The sequence below is a fragment of the Mus musculus genome, chromosome 2 (assembly GCF_000001635.26).
Source record: "Mus musculus strain C57BL/6J chromosome 2, GRCm38.p6 C57BL/6J".
Lineage (NCBI taxonomy): Eukaryota > Metazoa > Chordata > Mammalia > Rodentia > Muridae > Mus > Mus musculus.
The window spans coordinates 124089413-124109268 of NC_000068.7; the positions used below are offsets into that span (position 1 = coordinate 124089413).

Sequence of the window (19856 nt, forward strand, 5' to 3'; positions counted from 1 at the left end):
AGAGTTATAACAGGGAGAGATGAAATTTTTCCTAGAGTCTTTGTGGCTGGACCGAGGGGGAGGGAGCCCTCAGAAAACAACTTCAAACTTTGCTGGAAAGAGAAAGAGTAAATAATAAGATATTTATTTTAAAAGAATACATACATACATACATACATACATACATACATACATACATACATACATACATACATACATACTAGGATAATAGGAAATGACAAGCTAAGCAGGAACTTTAGAATGGCAAGTGGAAACAGCTGGCCTGATAGTCTCTACCAAGGCCAGTGATTGCTCAGTGATTAAAACCTGGGAATAAATACACCTCTCTAATATTAAAAGTAATGCATGGCTCAACAAAAAAATACATCTTCACACATTATACACAGCGTATGTGACACCATCGCAGTGACACCATCAATCGGAGGACCTAGGTGGGCTTGTGGGAGATCCAAACACCTACCAGCCTGAGTCCAGAGGTTCCCAGGAGGGCGGGGACCAGCGGGGGAAGTTGGAGTCGGGAGCGAGCGCAGAAGCACGTGGGCTAAGGGGGTGGGAGGACGCCGGGCGGCGGAGTAACCGGTGAAGTGTCAAAGAGGCAGGAGTGGAGGGCTGCGGGGGTGACAGGGTGTGGTCTGCCTGGAGCGGCGACGTGGGAGAGCGGGACAGAGGCCTGGGGCTGTGGATGGTGCCTTGTTGTGCCTGGTGCGTTGACAGCGCGCAGCTGAGCGGCTACTAGGGTGTCCCGGGCTCGCCAAGTGCCCAGCTCCAAGCTGTGCCAGCGACCTCGCGGGGGCCCCGAAGCTGGACACCTACGAGTGAGAAACAAGAGGTGCTCAGCCTTCCCGGCAAGTAAGTGTTTCTCGTCTCCGCCACCCGCGCCTTTCGCTGCCCACTCGAGCTCCCGGAAAGCGCGCGGGGCTCAGCGGCGTCCAGGGATGCTCCCGCAGCGGGCGGAACCTGGGGATCAGGGATAGGAACCCAAGAGCTGGGAAGAAAACTAGAAAGAGGGGATGAGAACCAGGGAGCAGGGGATGGGACTAGGGAACCAGGATTAGGACCAGGGAGCAGGAACGGACAGTGGGGAGAGGTGGCATGGACCCGCCCGAGGCCCCCGCCGCTCACCCCGGCGACGGCACAGTGGCAGGCTCTGATATTGCCCATCTTTTGTGTCTTACCGGATCCCAGAGCCCTGCCAGGCCGGGGGCGGGCCAGAGGAAGCCACTTTAAGGCTCCGAGCTCCACCTCTCTCCACCCCACAGCCCTGGGAATTTCGGTGCGGACCACAGGGCGTCGGTGCGTTCCAGAGCCCGGGCCAGTGGGTGGTGGTGGCTGGACCACCCGGTATCCCCCCCCTGGGCTTGTGTTCTTTTTAGGTACAGAGGCTCTAACTGGTGGGTGTTGGGAGGCAAGACTGACTTGGGAGCTGGGAGCGCCGAGTCTGATGCCGGTAACCACCTGCTTTCAGGCTTTTCTTGGGGTCTGGAGGAGCAGGGTAGGGAACCAGAACCCGAGGCCCTGAGCGTCCCGCGCCCAGCGCCCAGGCTTGAGCGCCCGCAAGCAGGTGCTCATTGGGTGGGTCCCTCCTCTGGCTCATTGTTCCCGGTGACTGTTCTGGGGCCGGGCTCGGCTACACAGACACAGCTCACAGGTTAATAAAAGTGGTGACTTGGAGGAGTGAGGGTCGGAGTGGACTTACCCATTTTGGAAAGGGACTTCTTGGTTCAGAGAGCGAGAGTAGTCAACAACAGAGACCATGCGTGAGTGCAAAACTTAGATCTGACTGATTCTGCCAGCCAGCATAGCGAATGGAGCTTAAGAAGCAGAATCTCCCTCCTGGACTGAAATTGTTTTCAGAATAATGAAAGTGGAGTTTTAAGCATTTTGGGCAACTAGCTATTTTCTCCAGCTAGCACCTATTTCCTTAAAGGTTCTTGGGCGGGGTTTATTTCCCCCCTACCCTCTCCAGCTCTCCCTTTATGGATGTGCAATCATTTTTGCACCTTCAAGTAGTAAGATTGCATGGTTCTGGGAGAGGAGTCTCCTTTAATAAACAAAGTGTAATTTCCTCTGTACATATGCCCACACAGTGGTTTCGAGTCCATGGCTCCCATTGATGTTAACATTTATGGATGTAAGTGGGCTGAGAGACAGAGGCCGAGGGAGCCTCTTCTTCCTCCTCTCCTTAGGGAGCTCAGGACATCTTGAGCAAACCCTTTTCTTTCGCGATAGCATACTTGTCCTTATTTGGCTTTCCCCCCAGTACTGAAATGACAATGATCTCACCTGTTCACCATCTCAGTGCCTTAGTCCCTGAGCTAAGGATGCGTTCCTTCCTCCTTTTTCTAATGTGCACATCCCTTAGCAAAAGATATTGAAATATAATTTCATGTAAGTACTGTATGCACACATGTTTATGCATATGCATTATGTATCTGTAGTTGGTTGTGATTATCAGTAGTTACTAAGAAACACCACTGTGCTTCTCCCTGGATTTAATGTGCCCATGACCTGCTAAGTGCATTGTCTGCTGAAACCTGGAGTTCAGCCCAGGGAAAAATATCTCATGTGAACATCTCTCTGGATATAGCTTTTTTTGCGTTTGGAGGGAGAAGGGATAGGTGGAGCAGTGTGGGTGTTGCTTAATGTACAAAAGCTGTATGTCTGATTCTAAGACTGCAAGTGTGAATTGGGTAGATGATAAATAGCACTGGAAACCTGGGCAGGCATCTCAGGCCACAGACACCCATGCAAAGTATTGTGTGTTCTCCTTCTCTCATTCCTATCACTTTTAATGTTTATATCCTTCATGCTTTCCATAATAACATTGCTTTCCTTGTGCTTTTCCTATTTAAAAGGAACTTTTCCTAGAGCCTACTGTTAAACCTTATTTTCACCATGATGCTCTTTGGGTGCACTGAATTATTATTTTTTTTCTTTTGCTTGTTTTCTCACTGTGTCCAAGTTATTGTGGGAACAAATGAGCAATGAATCAGTGACGTTCTAATGAAGATTAAGACATGAAAGTTATCCACAGCTATGTTTAAGCTGAGTACTCATTTAACCACCTCCCCACATGACCAATTTCAGTTAGTAGCTTGTTCATCTTCCAAAGTCTCCAGACTCTAAATTCTTCCCCAGATTGATGACTACACTAAATCTCGATTGTAAAAGAACAGAACTTAATTATTTGGGTCTCATTTATCAGTCAGCAATGTTTAGCATTGCCCAAAGAATAATTTCATTGAAATATGCCTGATTTTAAAGTGTGTTGGGAAAGGTCCCTTTCAAATGTGTTTCTTCATGAGGGAAAAATGAAGTTCTTGGAAAGCCATAATTTCTCTGCTCTGAGGCCCCGTAGCCATTTGTATTTATTGAGTTTTCCCTTCCACAGGAAGAAAGGGCCATTGTTTTGTTGTCTAGGAGCTGAAGGAAGATAGAAAGTGAGAAAAGAAAAGAAGCAGTTAAAATGCTATTTCCTCTTTCAGAGGGAGAAAGTGTTATTTGAGTAAATACTGCTTGTTTTCTTAAAGGTTTACTAAATCCATGTTAAGGGCCATTCAGAAGTTTTTGGTATAGAAATGTTACTACTAAAATTTCATGATCAGTTTCTATACAGAAAACCTGTACTTTTAAAGCCAATCTAGGGGTATTTTTCATCATTCTATACATTATGAAATGTTACTAAATCGTCATTGTCAAAACACTGGAATTTCAACAAATATATATTGGAGTGCTCTGTTCTTCCCCAAGTGCTTTCATTGTAATAGGCTGTCCGTGGAGACTCAAAAGAACATCACTGATGTCATGGTGTGCTTTGCATCTTAAAATAGCAGCTAGTGAATTACAAACATTCATTACTCTACACCACTTGCTGTAATTCCTCAGGACCCTCAAAGAGAGAATTATTTGTATTCTAGACATTCAAGTCTTCACTGTGTCAATGTTCAAAATAAATAGCCTTTCAGATCAATACCTGTTAAACCTGAGTCTTTTGATATGTTCCTTCTGTGTCATAAATGCATGGTCTGATGAAGGAACATACTGTTGAAAACTTGGTGCCCAGGAGGTTGCAGAGGGAAGGGCTGAAGAGGGAAGAAGAGTAACTTCCATTAAAAGTTGAGTCAGAACTTAGCAAGTGGAAAGATGAGCTTCCCTTTCTGGGTGGAGCACACTGGGCACACTGAAGATCATCTGTGTTCAGAGTTCAAGCCCATGTCATTTGGCTTCTCCAGACTCCACTCTCATACGAAGGAGCCCTACTGTGTGCATTTGAATGCTGGCCTTGGCTTTCCATAGTATCAAAGCTCTTTGTTTCCTTAGTCTGTTTTGGGAGGACTGCTGCTCCATTTATGGAAAAATTGAAATAGGGCAAAATATATTTCCAGAATTTTTTAGCAAAAACTTTGGTTTTATTCCATGACTGCTCAATAAGTGTTCACTCAACAGGGGATGCTTGATACTTAATTTGCTTGATGAAACATGAAATGCTGGTCAAATGACTAAGCTAGGTTAATTAAAATAGTCCTTTTAGTTTCCTTTGGCATAAACTTACTTGAAGAAAATGTTATTGAGTTAAGTGTTGAATCTAAAAATCAACAATGGTTTGCTTATATTTCTTTTAAGAGCAAGATCAACTTAATTAATGAGAAGGAAATCAGACTAAGACAGCCAATTAACTAGCTTATGTATATATTACCTAGCCTTTTTGAGGAAAATGCATTTGCAAGGAAGGGGTGTAAACTTCTGAGGAGGCTCAGAGACAAACGTTGTGATCTACAATGCTGCTCCTTTCTCTTCTCCTCGTCCTTGTCTTATTCTGCTTATCCACTCACTTTCCCTGTCAGTATGTATAATTTTGTTTTTGATTCTGGAATGAGAGGGATCATCAAAGTAGAGGGAAGCTTTTAGAAACAGAATATAATAAATAGGTCTAAAAGGAGGATTAATAGTGATTGGCCAGTAGGTAAACCAAGGGATGCACTCTTGATTCTGAGGAAGTCTGACTTCAAGGCAGTTTTATATGAAGATGTGACAGACAGCCAACAATGGAGTCAACTGATGACTACATCTGTGGCCTTTACATGAAAACCCAAGCCCTATTCTTAATGACACTCAGCACACACTTCTAGTCAGTCATTCTCATGGCAAGGCTTAAGCAGCACAGCAAAGCAACCACATTTTCCATTAGAAGGAATTCCCCTCAGTGTACCTATAGCTCAAATACGCTGTATATGGAAGGCAAAATAGCAATGTTGGTGATTGTCTATGATGCCATGGGACTAGAAATTCAAACTAACTTTCTTTCTCTCTTTCTTTCTTTCTTTCTTTCTTTCACAAAAATTTATTTTATGTGTATGAGTGTTTTACCTGTCTCAATGTGTGTGCACTACATGTATGTAGTGCTTGAGGGGGAATCCTAGAATTGGAGTCAAAGACAGTTGTGAGCCTCCTGTGGGTGGTAATTGAACCTAATCCTGTCTCTGGAAGAACAACCTACACTGTTATCCTCAGCCACTTCTCCAGCTCCTCAGACTTCTCTTCTTGCTTTCTCTTCCCTCCTCACATTTTTCTTCCTTCCCTCCTCCCTCCTCCATTTTTCTCTTCCATCCTCCCTCCTTCCCACCTCAGTCTTCCCTCCTTCCCTTCTCCATCCTCCCTCCTTCTCTTTTCCATCTTCCCTCCTTCCCTCCTCTCTCCTTCCCTCCTCCATCCTCCCTCCTTCTCTTCTACCTGCTTCCTCCCTTCACTTGTTGGCTTTTCTACTAGCTACATTGCAGGGCACTGATTGGTAGGTGTGACCATTCCAGTAGCAAGTTTAGCCCACCAGGCTGGCAGCTTTTGAAATTTCTGTCCATGTAAATACAGTATTTGTTCTAAGTACTGCCCTTAAGTACAGTAGTTAAGTTTAAGTGCCCACTGGTTGTTTGCCTTTGTACTGGAATCAACTACCATTTTCAGCTTTTAAAGAGACCACCCATAAAAGTGTTCCCTTTAACTATAGAAATCTGATAGGAGGGCGGAGAAAGGAAGGGAAGAAAAATAAACTTGACAAAAATTCATTGACCCAGGGTGACATGTTTACAGCTAAGGCCACAAAGGGATTAAAGTCCCAAATCTAAGCAGCTGCCACTCCACTCTTTGGTGGTGACTTTATCCTCAGACATCTCAATTGGAGTTAATGTTAAATTAATTTAATGTCTAAAATGCATATCTGTTGCCCCAAAATGAAAATCTCTGACAATGATCAACACTGATCATTTAAATGTGGGCTTTAAAGAAATCATTGAACACAATAAGAATCTGCATATGAGAACACTTACTGTGCTTCCAATTATGGTATAAATAGTGCATAAAGCTTTAAATTTTCATCAAATTATTGTTTCATTGACATGCAAATTAACTGCTGACATCTAAGTTGTGTGCCACGTGATGAGTCCTAATTGACAAGGAACCTAGAGTATTATTTATAGACCACACTGCCACACAGTGCAGACATAGACCCTCAGCATGCAGGTGTATTCAGCTGGGTGTTAAAACACTCATTCCATTTGGGTAAAGAGTTTGTCTTCAGATTATTCCCAAAAGGACTGGAAATTAGTTAAGTATCCCTCACCAGCTTGTTCAGGCATGAATAATTTGTGGGGTAGTGGATTTGAACTCAAGGGTTTAGAAATATCATTTTTATCCTGAGCCCATAAAATAAAGTTTGCAAGAGAAAAGTAAGTGATGAAGTTGAACATTTATTAAGTGAATTAATTTTGAAGAGTAGCTACTTCTAAAGATGTAAGTGGAAATTCTATTCTATGTTCTAATGACACTTGAGGTCCCCTTATACACTGTGTCTGAGAATGGCATGAAAGAATTATTGTGTATGCTAAATTATTAGGTTCTACTGTAGGTTTTCTTTACTTCATGTATGTGCCCACTGAAAGGAATCATGAACCCATGGAAAGGGGAAGATGTGTTTCATTTGTTCTGCCTGTTCTTGTTCAGATGCTCAGCATCTTGGCCTGAGCTCATGAGGTTGCCCAGATGTCTGATAATTTCTGTCTATAATGCAACTTCCTAGAGACCTTCATCATGTACTAACTTTAACTTTTATTATTATTATTATTATTATTATTGTTATGGTAACCCACCAAGAATGTCCAGCTTTGCCTGCCAGATTGGTCAAATAACAATAAAAGATTTAAACATGTGGCAATAAAATAAATAAAATAAAATGATAACTTCTATTTGAAGGAATCTTGATAGTCAGGTTGAACTTGGCATGAGTGTGTATGTGTGTGTAAATGAGGGAGGGTGAAGTGAGAATATTTTAGTCATAGTGGTATTAGAAGTGTATAGACATTCTAAAATGTCCCTGGAAACATGATGTTTCTCTTAGTTATTGTGACCATTTTAAAACTAAATATACAATCTAACTGTTGCAAACAAGCAACATGTGGAAGATGCTTCATTTCCAGACTTCTCACTAACACGAATTGTTCTGCACCTTGTTAGTGATCACTCACAAGTGGCTTCAGTAGTAATAAGACTGTACTGTGAATACGACCAAGGTGACTTTGATCTTTTTAATGATGAAGGTTTAAAATGAAAAAGTATCTGGTAAATAGAAATACATTAAGTTTCATTAACTTGAAGTAGAACTTGCTGTGTACAAGATATTGAAAAACAGAAATGAGTATTACGAAAAAGGGGGGGAAGTCCACTGCCTTAAGCAATGTAGGGAGTTGGAACTGAACGTAGATGAGTGAATGAGCAAAAGAATGATACAGACAAGCTCAGGTTTTGTGGGCATGTCTGGAGGACATGCTTGTCAGTTTGGGTGCTTAAGAGGAGGGAAGGTAAGGGCAAATTGTAGAGGAGTAACAGTGGAAAGTAGTAGCTGGACTACAGATCAGAGCTGCTGAGATAAAGGCAGAAATCCTAAGCAAGAGAGGAAAATGCCATAACTCTGCCAGGAAGTACAGTGGCCATCATCATGGAGCAAAGATTTGGAACTTTGGTCCTAATACAAATCTGACTTCTTCTATTGCTAACACCTGTGCAACTGACCATGCCAGAGGAATGGATAATCATGGCCTTAAATGGTTACTGGTTTCACGTAATCTGACTGTATCCTTAGCTGCATTCATTATCCTAGAAAAACAACAATTTCACTTCTAGAACACTCCTCTGGTTATACTTCACTCTCAGATGCAGGTCTATCTTCTTTCCACCGTTTATATGAAAACCATCAGAAAACAGCCTTCATGAACACCTACTGCTCCATCTATACATCCACCAGCATTGGCTGTCAGCTAATCTGCATTTCTTGTAGGTTCTCTTGCAAAGCATTGGCAAATGTTCCATGGTTATACTGAAATGCAATACAAAAATAAGTAACTAATTTATTAATGAATGACTTTCAAATTTCATGTTTATTTGCTTAGCCTAAGGAAACAATCATGATTTCAATAAAAATATTTATATGAACAAAATTAGTAAGATGAGTGCAAAATTAGAAACAGTGCCTACCCAAAGAGAGAAGGAAACATAAAAAGAATAACAATATGAAGATGAAATTATAGCATGTCATTATGACAGAATTGTTGTGGGGCTGGGCATTAAACCCATTGTCTTGCCCATTCTAGGCAAGCAATAAACTACTAAGCTCTAGCTAGCCACCCCCTGGTAGAATATTAAGCAGTGCTTATAGTCATTTTTAATGAAATGAAAATAAAATGATGATGTGATATAAGATGCAAACTCTCACTAATCTAGGATAAAATGTTGCATGTGTACATATATAGGATCAAAAGAATGTATGATTTTAAAGGATGTACCATTGAACACCAAAAGGATAATACTATATACAGCAAACCCTTTAAAAATTATGCTCAGTTTAAAGAAAAAGTGGTGAGAGGTTCTGGTGGAAAGCCATCTCTGTAGTATGGTTAAACTGTCTCCAAAGGCTCCATCCCCACCCCGCATTCCTTGGCCCATGATATCCGTTCTACCAACAGGTCCTTGTCGGATTTCAGTACAGACATATAATAAACCCACTTAATTCTCCATCTCTCCACTGTCCTTCTGGTCATCAGTTCTGGGATGAATGTTGTCCTGCCTTCTTATAGGCTTTCTTCCCACTCTTGCTTTTGCACAATCATCTGAGAGGTTATAATTGTGCACTTTGATCCATGGGCCCTGGGATTGTGCTGAGTCCTAGCATTTTCATTTCCAAGTTATAATCTGGGGTGGGGGCATTCATTGCTTCTCTTCCATGTTTCCATCTGTAAAATTGAAGATGTCGATAGATATCTTCTGAAGTTGTTCAAAAAAACAAGTGATGATCTGAAATAATGCAAGGACTATTATTCCATAGCTATTTGTCAAGACCTGTCCCTTCAAACCCATTTGGAAGTGTCTTCTTGCATTTTGAGGGGAGGGCATCTGTATGACCATATTCATCAACTTTATCTTGCCACTCATGATTCCCTTGTGATTTCCACAAAAATTAAATCCTGTGCTGCCACAGACCCCTGGCTACTGCTTTTCTGTAAGTCCCTCCTTGACTTTGCTCTCCACAGACTTCTGCCATTCTTTTATCATTCATTTCTTTCATAAACTCCATCACCACTTCAGACTTGTGTCTCAGTTGATGCTTCTTTGTATCAGATGACTAAAATTCAAAACCTGTCATACAAAGTCAATGTCTACCATGTGGTATTTTAGGTGGTGGTGGTGGTAGTAGTGGTGTGTGTGTGTGTGTGTGTGTGTGTGTTCCTAATAGCTAACATAGAGCCTAAGCATATGTTAATAACTAAGTATATATGGCTGGGTGAGTAAGTGAGACAGAAGGAGGAAAGATGCCTAGTATATTTTTAGAGCTTTATTAACATTTTCAAGCTCTGAGAAGAGAGAGAAATTTGATAATAATATTTATTTTTATTTTAGTTTTGGTATGTATGTCATTAAAGTGCTTCTCAAAATACAGGTAGTGCATTTTGAAAGAGGTAGAGAATTTGGTGGAAGATGTCCAGTGAAAAAGAATATTCTAGATTGAAAATGCTTCCAGGAGGTAGCTGGGGGTAACTGTCCAGGCATTCAAGAGAAATATCAGACCAACAAAGAGCCCAGATAGAAATACTACACAAGTATAATTTTAAAATAAGTTCTATAGAATTTTACTGCTTCACATTAGATAATGTTACTTTGTGTACACAATACCCAGATGAGTAGATAAAACCAGCTTTAGTTATTGGGTATCATAAAATAAAAACATAGCTATATTCTTCCTTGGACTCAGCTGTTTTTTTTTTAAATGGAAGCCATTCAAACATGGATATGAGTATTGTGACTGTGTCTCTCTACAGATGGACTTTTTTTCTTTCAAGGAACAGTACATGTGGGAAAATATATTTTCTTCATTGTTTCTGATCATAAAGTTGTGACAATACAGTTTTATGGAAGGCAGTGCTCTTTTGGTCTTGCCAGGAGGTGTCACTACAGCTCTCTGACTAACAGCACATCCAGTAGGGACCAATTGGTACTCACCTGCATCTTCTCAGAGGCCCAATGTTCTCTCTGCTGGGTTACCCGGAGGAAATGCAATAGGACAGTAGAATTATTTCCAGAATCCTATTTCCCCAAACAATTATTTTTAGGTTGTGAATTAGTTGAAACTAAAAACCCAAACCAAAACAAATGTCTTTACTATTTTGGAAGTAAGTACTATACTTTCTTTTGAGTAATGATCAAACATTGTGAAAAGAAAGAGCAAGAAGCAGAGGAAGGGAAATAGGTGGGTGTAGACTTCTGAAAGAAGTGAAGCCCACAGTGATAGCCCAGGGTGACAGCCCAGGGTGACAGCTTGCCCTGGAGCATCTCCTGACTCAGTGTTTTCTCTCTTGCCTGACTTGGCAGTTGGGCAGTTGGTATTCTGTGTCCTGCCTCTTTTTCCTATCTGGATAAGTCTAATTTTCAAAAAGCTTGTATTAAGAGTTATATACCATCTTTACTTGTTGATTAGTATAATTTCAGTCTCCTCCACAATGTGATAAGATGGGGTAGTTACTGTATTTTCCTATGTAAGAAAAAAATGGACATTGGAAAAATATTGTACACAGCACCCATGTGTACATCATACTTTTATGGGGATTAGGGATTTGACCCATCGGATTTCAACAGCCACTAAAGAATTGTCCCCCTACAGCAGGTGTTCTTTCTGTCTTTTTCTCTGTGTGATCCTGACTGAATTGGAGCTCCACACAATACCCAGTGCTCACTTTGTGTGAACAACACACCTTGAAGGTGTGGCTTTCTCTTTCCTTGTATGTAGTGCTTCGTGAAGAGTCTAGACATTTTGAAAAGTGACCTGATATTTCTGTTTCTAAAATGACACATAAGACCCACAACAATGACCAATAAAGTGGGTGGATGAGACAAAAGATGTGCTCAAGGGTGAGCCTCCCCAGCCTTGAGTCTGGAAAGAAGGAAAGACTGTGGCACACTTGGCTTCACCTAGTGCCGCTGCCTCCACGTGGTCCACTAATCAATGAGCCATGGGACAGAAAGGCTCAGCTTTTTTGTCAAGTAGTAAAACAGAATGGGGGGCTTAGCTCAGCCCGAAGGGTCTCTTTGACTGTTGGGAACAGACTGGCGTTCGTGGAGCTGTGTTTCCTGCCGCCCTCCAGGTGGCAGCCTGGCCCCGCTGTTAGACATGCTCTGGTTTCAACCATTTTTAACATTGCCAGACTCAGGACTGTTTCTCAGCACATTTAATTCCCTGGGAATGATGAACTGCGCTTCAGCTCACTGCACCCTAGGGTGATTGAGCCTGCAGTATTTTGGAATCTGCAGAGACTTTTTGGGCTGTCATTTGATTGAAAAAAGCTGCCATATTTTGGATATTTTGTCCCCTTTAGAGCTGTCCTGGCAGACTGTATCTGCCCAGAAGCAATCTATAGGAGAACACTTTAAAAGCATATATATACTTTCTCTTAAAATATGAGGAACTTAAACAAGCTTACAATTTATTCCATTATTTGATCTTCTATCTATTTCATGGCTTTGTTCTTCTTTGGTTCTGAAATAATATTTCTTTCCACCTGACTTAAAGCAAATCCTCTCTAGAAGGTAGCTTATGTTAATTGACTGAGTATTTTGAAAGAATGCAGGCAGAGCTATGTGGAATGTCTTAATTTAAATGAAGCTGTAAGCCTTTTCATATTGTAAGCAGAGGTATTTAAAAGTAAGATGATTAGAAACTGCTGAAGTTGCACACAATTCAAGAGAATGTGAAAGACGTTAGAATGAGCGGCTGGCACAGGGCTGCAGTGTCCGTGTATTCTAAATATACATGTAATATCAATTATGGAAGAAAACCAACAAAGGATCTTAGGCTTGTCAGCTTGCATTTGTGTGGCTGCTTCTTTTCATGAGAATTTTTAGTAACTGGGAAAAGTGCCAGATACTAAATGCTGGAAAACGACACATGAATAGGATATAGTAGATCTTAGCACTGTTGAGGGGGAAAAAAAAGTCACTTACGAGTTTAGAAAGCTTTTCTCTGTCAGTGTGGCCAAATTCGCGCTTTGATTTGCAGTGGTTTAGACTTATAAGTCACCTGTGGTTGGCTTTGGGCCATGGTTAGTAGCATCTTCAACGGAATCTTCTAGATAACTTCTGAGAACCATTGTTCTCTACCCCTGTGAGATTTGATCCCCTGCCATAAAACATTCTCTCAAGGCAGCTTGTAAGAGCATATAAGCTTGTGTTCTATACAGAACCTTAGATTCTAGATGTGGAAAAAACCTAGCTTTACTGACTCACCATTAGCCGACAGTGAATTTGGTCTCTGAAAGCTGATAGTGTAGTGAACCATTAGGAGAATGGCAGGGATGGGCCTCTCCACTTCTCTTTTCAAGTTAGGTTGTAGCCATTGACTGGGATGTTAATCTATCTGTCTTTTTGTGAATTTTTAATTTAAGTATTATAATTGTGTCTTGTCATTTTGTGACATCTTAGGGCAGAATGTGAACTTGGGGAGGAGGTGATTAGTTGACTGAAATAAGTCCAAGACTGGTTGGTCATAGCCTCCGGTTTAGTGACTCCAACAAAATCAGCAAGGGAAGGCTAATTCGCAACAAGCCCAAAGTCTTCTTTGATGGTGCATGCATTCCTGGAAGGACTTCACCAGCCTACCAGTTTTTTATATAGCTGTAAATATCATTTTATCAGAAAATATTTGATCTCTTGATGGAAAGAAAAGAAATTTCTAAGTCTATTTAACCTGAGAAGAAACCGAAGAAACAAGACTTGAGGGTAGACAGGAGGGTGGTAATCCTTTCCAGTTGGTAGAGTGAACAAGATGAGACAGAGAACTGGAAAGCCATATTTTTCCAGGATCCATAAGTCATTGTGCCAGGAAAAAAGCAAGCTTGGTGTCACAAAGACAGGAGGTCCCTATCCTTGAAAAAGGATAAAGGATAGGGGTGAGTTCTAAGGACCATGCCTTCTGGATTATCTTCGGGGAACTGAAGGGTTTTGGGAGAAGCTGCAGTGTGAACTAAACAAGAATAGAACTGTAGGGATAGCCTAGTATATTAATCAATAAACCCCCAAGAAAGATCCAGAAGTCATGTCCCAATGGGAGCATTTAGTGATTTTTGTAGTGACTAAGATCTGAATGAAAGAGCTATCTGCTATAGGATAGAGTTTTGAGGATTCTTAATAGTAGTTGTGGCTATTGATACCAGTGAAGGGCACCAGCAGGTCCTTCCATAGCTTTTGATGAGACATTCGCATGACAGTAGTCACAGTCATAATATCTAGTAGGCTTTCAATGGCTTACCTGCATCATTTTACCTGTACCCATTCTGAACTGTATATAACTGACATGCATGCTTCTCTGTTCATGCTGTAACACACCCATTGCTACATATTTTGAATTTTATTCCAAATTCATTGTGTGGGAACAAGTTTTTCCTATTCTTCTGTAAGAAAACTGGGAGCAGTCCAAGTTCAACACCATGCATTGGGCTGCCTGCCATCCACTGCCACAGCTATAAGTCAGAAATTAGCTTGCTGAAGAAAAGATGACATGTGAAACTGTGCATGTACCATGGAAAGACAATTTCCTCCAGGAAATGTCCTTATAAACAGTCTTGCTAAAGGCTTAGCTTTCAATATGGACAATATTTAATTGAGAGAGACTGCTTAAACTAGCAAAAACAATGAGCTAGCATGTCTCAGTAAGGTGAGAGAAATAAACCCTCTGAGTGTTATGTTGCCTGTGGTAAATATAAACATCTGTATCGAGCCATTTAAAATTAAATTAAAAGTAATAAAGTACAGATCTGGTCTTCTTCCTGATCTTGTTCTATAATGACAGCCTAGTTGCAGGGGACAGTGGTTTCTCGTCTTCTTTGCCAACTCTTCCTTAAAGAGTCTTCTGTCAGTGGCACAGTTCATGCAGGGATCCAGATTCATTCTGACAACAGGGTGCAATACTTTTGTTGGGTTTTGTTTCTATGGTTATGGTGAGAATGAAACATATTAATAAATTTCTAAGCTAGGAATGTCAATCCAGTTTCTTCTAAATCCAGGGTCCCACATTTTAATCCGAGTTAATTGGCATCAATATTTGGCAACCTGTTGGTAAGAGATGATCTACAGACACATTTAGGGACATCAGCAAGGACAGCTGTATGGGTCTTCTTTTTCATTGCTCTCAGAGCCTACATGGAGAGGTTTCAGTGAGTGGGCTTGGAAGTTCTTCACTGCAAAGGGACTTGCTTTAAAAGAATCACTCTTAGGACTGAAATGTAAAAGACAGACAGACACAAAGCTTTGGAGGTGATTCCACCACTGCTTCTGTCCATTAGCAGATATTCCCCACTGGAGGCCATCTTCCCAGGTCTTTGGTAGTGGCCATCTGGGAGTCCAATTGTTCGTTTGTGTTTAATTTCTAGACCCTTTCTTTGAAATCTTTTCACAGAATATTTGAGTGAAAAAATATGTTAGGATAGGTAAAAGTATCTATTGGCTAATGAGGATTATATTAGAGTGGAGAAGAAAGTTATGAAAACGGGTGGTGTCCGGTACTCTTATTTCCAACCATGGACAGCACCATCTGGACTGAACAGCTCCTGGAACCAACTAAGCCTTACCCTGCAAGGTGCTCATTGACAATCTCAGGAAGAATGGATTTGAGGAGATAAGAATAGTTAGCAACTCACACCTGTGCCTTGAGGAAAGAGAGAGAGAGAGAAAGAGACAGAGACAGAGAACATGTATAGACCACCACCACCACCCCCCCCCAAAAAAAGACCTATGTTGAAACTCTAGTCCAATATTTGGAATATGGTGATTTTACAACAATGGTGCCTTTGAGGAAATGATTCATTTAAAGTGAAATTTAATTGCTAGACCTCTGTTACTTCAGCTGTCCCATGTTTTTATCATGGCAGCCATGGCACAAAAATACAGAGCAGAGCAACTGTATTTCAAATTAGTTAAGCATGCATGTAGGAGCACATGTGTAGCTGTAAGAAGTGAGCTTTCGAATTGTGAGGTGACATTTTCAAAGCCACTAATGTTTTAGCTCCTGCAGAATTCCTCAGCACTGACTACCATACCTGAAAAGAAACATGTCCTCCTTAATTATCAGTTAATTAAGTATCAACATTAATGATGTTAAAAAAATAAAAATTAATATTAAAATACAGTCCCCATAAAAGAGTTAGAAATAAATTTTCTTCTTTGTCTTCACCCATATTCAGCTCTGCCTGAGAAAACACTCAAATATGCCTCTTCAGTCAAAGTGCACTGAACTAAGATCTACCCTCGAATGTCTTTTTAGAAGCAGCATGTAAGGCTTGCTACAGGGAATTTTTTTATATGGACACAGAGATATCTAACCGGAATATCTAATAATGAAAGTGGGTAGCACACTGAATTCTTACTGCAGGTCCTGTATGTGGCCAACTAGTTTATGGTCTGATTGGTTCTCATGTTAAGTTACTATCATCAATAGCATTAGACAGGTGGTTTTCTGAGAAGGCATGTGCAGAAAGAGGAAGCTGTAGGAGAGGGATGTGAGCAGTATGCAAGGTGTGCTGTGTCTTCACAGGGCTAAGGGGAGACATGCTTGCCTTGTCTTGTGTGTCTACTTAAGAGAATACTTGAGTGGTTTGCATTTTGAAATATTCGGTCTTTTTAATTTACTTCCAAATAATTTGTCTCGACATTATGCTGCTTTGTCTGTGGAGAACAATACTTACACAAGTGTTTCCTAAAAGAAAGTGAATGAACATTGTATTCTACAAACAGACTTTTCAAATAAAAACCATTAAGGATGAATGGCATGAATTACTGAACTCTCTACCATATGTCAGAGTAGGACTGTTAGACCAAGCTCATTTACACAATTCATAGACTTTAATTTACCTAAGAAATAGAGGGATAATGCTTTTAAAACAATAAAAATAGGACCATAGTAAATATAAAAGACATTAATGATCTGTCTGTTGACCCTGGGTTTTCTGTTTTCTATTGAATTGTCTACTAAGAGTCGTTGCAAAAAGGATTGTATTAATAATGCAAACATTATTCAAAATTAACAGAAGTTTGGTGCTATCAATTACTGAGGTAGATGGTATTGAGAATGGGAAAACTTGTACCATCATTTTACTTCTACCGGAAAAAAATGGAGCCAAAGAATTTATGAAATCAAACTGTATAAGTTCCAGTCTGTAGCCACCATGGTACAAAATATGTTTCAGTGATATTTTCCCCAGACAAGATTCCTCATCTTATTTGCTAGTGAGAGCAAAGAGTGATCAATGTTTATGTGATTAAGTCTCTAAGTGATTTTTAAAGTACTTTTTCAAAAAAAAAAATAATCTAAACCCCATTTCTTTGCTTCCATATTCTTTATCTACGTGTTTGACCTACCATGTTGTACTGGCTAGTTTTGTGTCAACTTGACACAGGCTGGAGTTATCACAGAGATAGGAGCTTCAGTTGGGAAAATGCCTCCATGAGATCCAGCTGTAAGGCATTTTCTCAATTAGTGAACAACAGGGGAGGTCTCCTTGTGGGTGGTGCCATCTCTGGGCTGGTAGTCCTGGGTTCTATAAGAGATTAGGCTGAGCAAGACAGGGGAAGCAAGCCAGTAAGAAACATCCCTTCATGGCCTCTGCATCAGCTCGTGCTTCCTGACCTGCTTGAGTTCTAGTCCTGACTTTCTTTGGTGATAACAACAGTGTGGAAATGTAAGCTGAATAAACTCACTCTTCCCCAACTTGCTTCTTGGTCATGATGTTTTGTCCCTGACTAAGACACATGTGCTGTTCCAAGTAAAATACTTAGTGTATTTTAAAAGTTCTTGGGTAAGTTCAATTGTTTATGGACACTCTGGGACTCCACAGATTTCTACTCTATTAATTTAAAGGACTGAAGTTGATGCAAACTAGTGCTGTGTGTCAGCAATTTTGCTGACAGTATATGTTGAAAAGGAAGCATTCACTGAGTAGATGAGACATAAAATATCTAGAGCTAGAGACTCCAGCAAGAGCTGTGAGCTGTTCACAGTAAATATACCCTGGGGGAGATGGCATTTGAGAAGACCTCAGGAAGCAAGAGTGACACATCACAAAAGGTCACTTTCCATGTTTGTATCTTTTGAGGTCATTTATGAGGAACCTTTGCTTTAGATCTCAGTAATGTTCAACTCTGACTAATCTACAATTGATGGGCTTGAGATATTCATGAGCAGTTAAGGCAACAACAGTGAAAAATGACATAACTCTCTGGGCACTCTTGTTTTCTCTCATTAGAGGCCATTTTGCCTTATATGAAGGACCACTGATTAGTCACAGTAAAAATGTATGGCTAAGGGTTATTGTTCACAACAAAATTGAATGTGTATCATTTTAACAACACTCCACTGTCAACCGCTGTAGAAATGGTGACTGCTTAGTAGTGGCAATTTTTATGACCTGGTAAATTTTGATTTGGGTTGAATCAACACATTTGACACATATTTGACTGTGCGTAGATATTTTTCTAGAGTGCCTGATACACCTGCCTGGATGTTTTCCTTGAATGGCATCCAATAACCTGCACAGTCGGTACTACAGGACACATTGTAGACAGGGTTGTCTCTCTCTCCAGAGTTGGAGAGCATAATATAATACAGAATCAAAGGTCATTTAAAAGACACCCAGACGTAATTCCCAATTGTAATGTACCAGCTTAGGGACTTTGATCACATTATTTAAATTCTCTGAAAAAAAGAGGTTAAAAGGAAGTTGTGAAATAGTGAACTTAAATGATGCAGAAATCATCTACAACAGAGTGAGCTGTGTCTGTAGCCCCCCAGTGAATGCTTGCTATTGCTTTGACGCAGCGACTTTGGAAACATAGCTAGGCTTTTGGAGAATGGGTTTGTGTGATTCAGTTGAAAGCATTTAAAAGCAAGGGATGCTATGTGCAGGGTCAGGTGTGAAGATGAACATGGCTCAGGACATCACCAGTTGTTTAGGCATTCTCTATGACTGCCAATGGAGGTCCAATGACAAAGAATGCCCACGGGAGAAGGGAAAGACACAGATTAGGAAGTTGGAAGTAAAAAACACAACAAAACAAACAAAAACAACAACAACACAAATAAAAAGTAACTTCTACCTGATCACAGTTTCCCTCTCCTCAATTTTTCAAAACTTTTACTTCTGAAATAATTTAAGTTGGAACCTTAAACTTGTGGTGATTTGAATGGTCATGCCCCCTATAGGCTATGGTAGTTTGAATGGTCATGTCCCTGTAGGGTATGATGGTTTGAATAGTCATGTACCCCATAGGCTATGGTGTTTGAATGGGCATGTCCCCCATGGGCTGTGGTTGTTTGAATGGCCATATCCCTACAGGTTATGGTGGTTTGGCTCCTATAGACTATAGTGGTTTCAATGACTATGCCCTCCATAGTCTCAGATTTTTGAATGCTTGGTCCCTCCCCATTTGGCGGCACTATTTGGATGGGTTTAAGAGATGTGACCTTCCTTGGGGAAAATATGACACTGGGGGCAGGCTTTGGTAATTTCTCAGTGCTCTCTCTGCTTCTTGTTTATGGATCAAGAGTTGAACTTTCTGCTGGCTATTCCAGCCATGGAGCCTGCTGCCAAGCCTGCTTGCTGCTTCTTCTCCATAACAGAATTTTCTCTTGAAATTATAAGCTTAAATAAGCTCCCTTTTCTGTAAATTTAATTGGTCTTCATGTTTTATTACACATTAGGAAACTAATGCAAAAATTGCTTGTTCATTCGTAGTTTGGATTATATACCAGTTTTTGCCTCATGGTCACTAGTTCACGGCTGGCCTGGCCATAATCTCCAAAACCAATCCAGACAAAATAAATGAATACCAATAATCAGGATTGGTTTTCATATAAAAACAGTTCTGATAATTATAGATACCCACTATATTTTGTTGAAAGTATGCTATTAAAGAAAAATAGTGCATGACCTAATGTTTCCTGTGTCTATAGGCTTCTTGGTGACCATATGTATGCTTCTGTGATTTTTCCTCCTTGAGAAAGCTACCTCCCAAAACAAAATAACCCATTTACAGATGGAGCCTAACTATTCATCAGTGCAGAGTTATACATGATGAAGTATTCACAGTGAATAAGCAGGGGTAAAACAATGCATGAGTGAATCCTTAGAGCAAACCCAGAAATGTTCTGAGTAGGGTCAAAAGAAAAATTGTTGAGAGTCATTTGTTAAACATATCTGTGCCACCACACCAAGTTCTTTAAGTGCATAAAAATAAATACCACATAACAAAATAATGAGTTTTATAATGGTGATATG

At 40.5% G+C, this 19856-nt stretch overlaps 1 protein-coding gene across 9 annotated transcripts in view; it reads left to right on the plus strand.

Annotated features, from left to right (window-relative positions):
- Positions 1-530: 530 nt before the first annotated feature.
- The window catches only part of Sema6d (sema domain, transmembrane domain (TM), and cytoplasmic domain, (semaphorin) 6D), a 577847-nt gene continuing 558521 nt past the window's right edge, over positions 531-19856 (plus strand). For 4 of the 9 annotated variants that reach the window (XM_030249369.1, XM_011239427.3, XM_030249365.1 and 1 more), the window contains exon 1: positions 531-849. The gene's annotated coding sequence lies outside the window, so the exon portion shown is untranslated. Of the gene's footprint in view, positions 850-1260; positions 1294-19856 lie in introns of those variants that run through there. The other 5 variants (XM_030249335.1, XM_030249334.1, NM_001290997.1 and 2 more) reach the window with 4 other exon arrangements.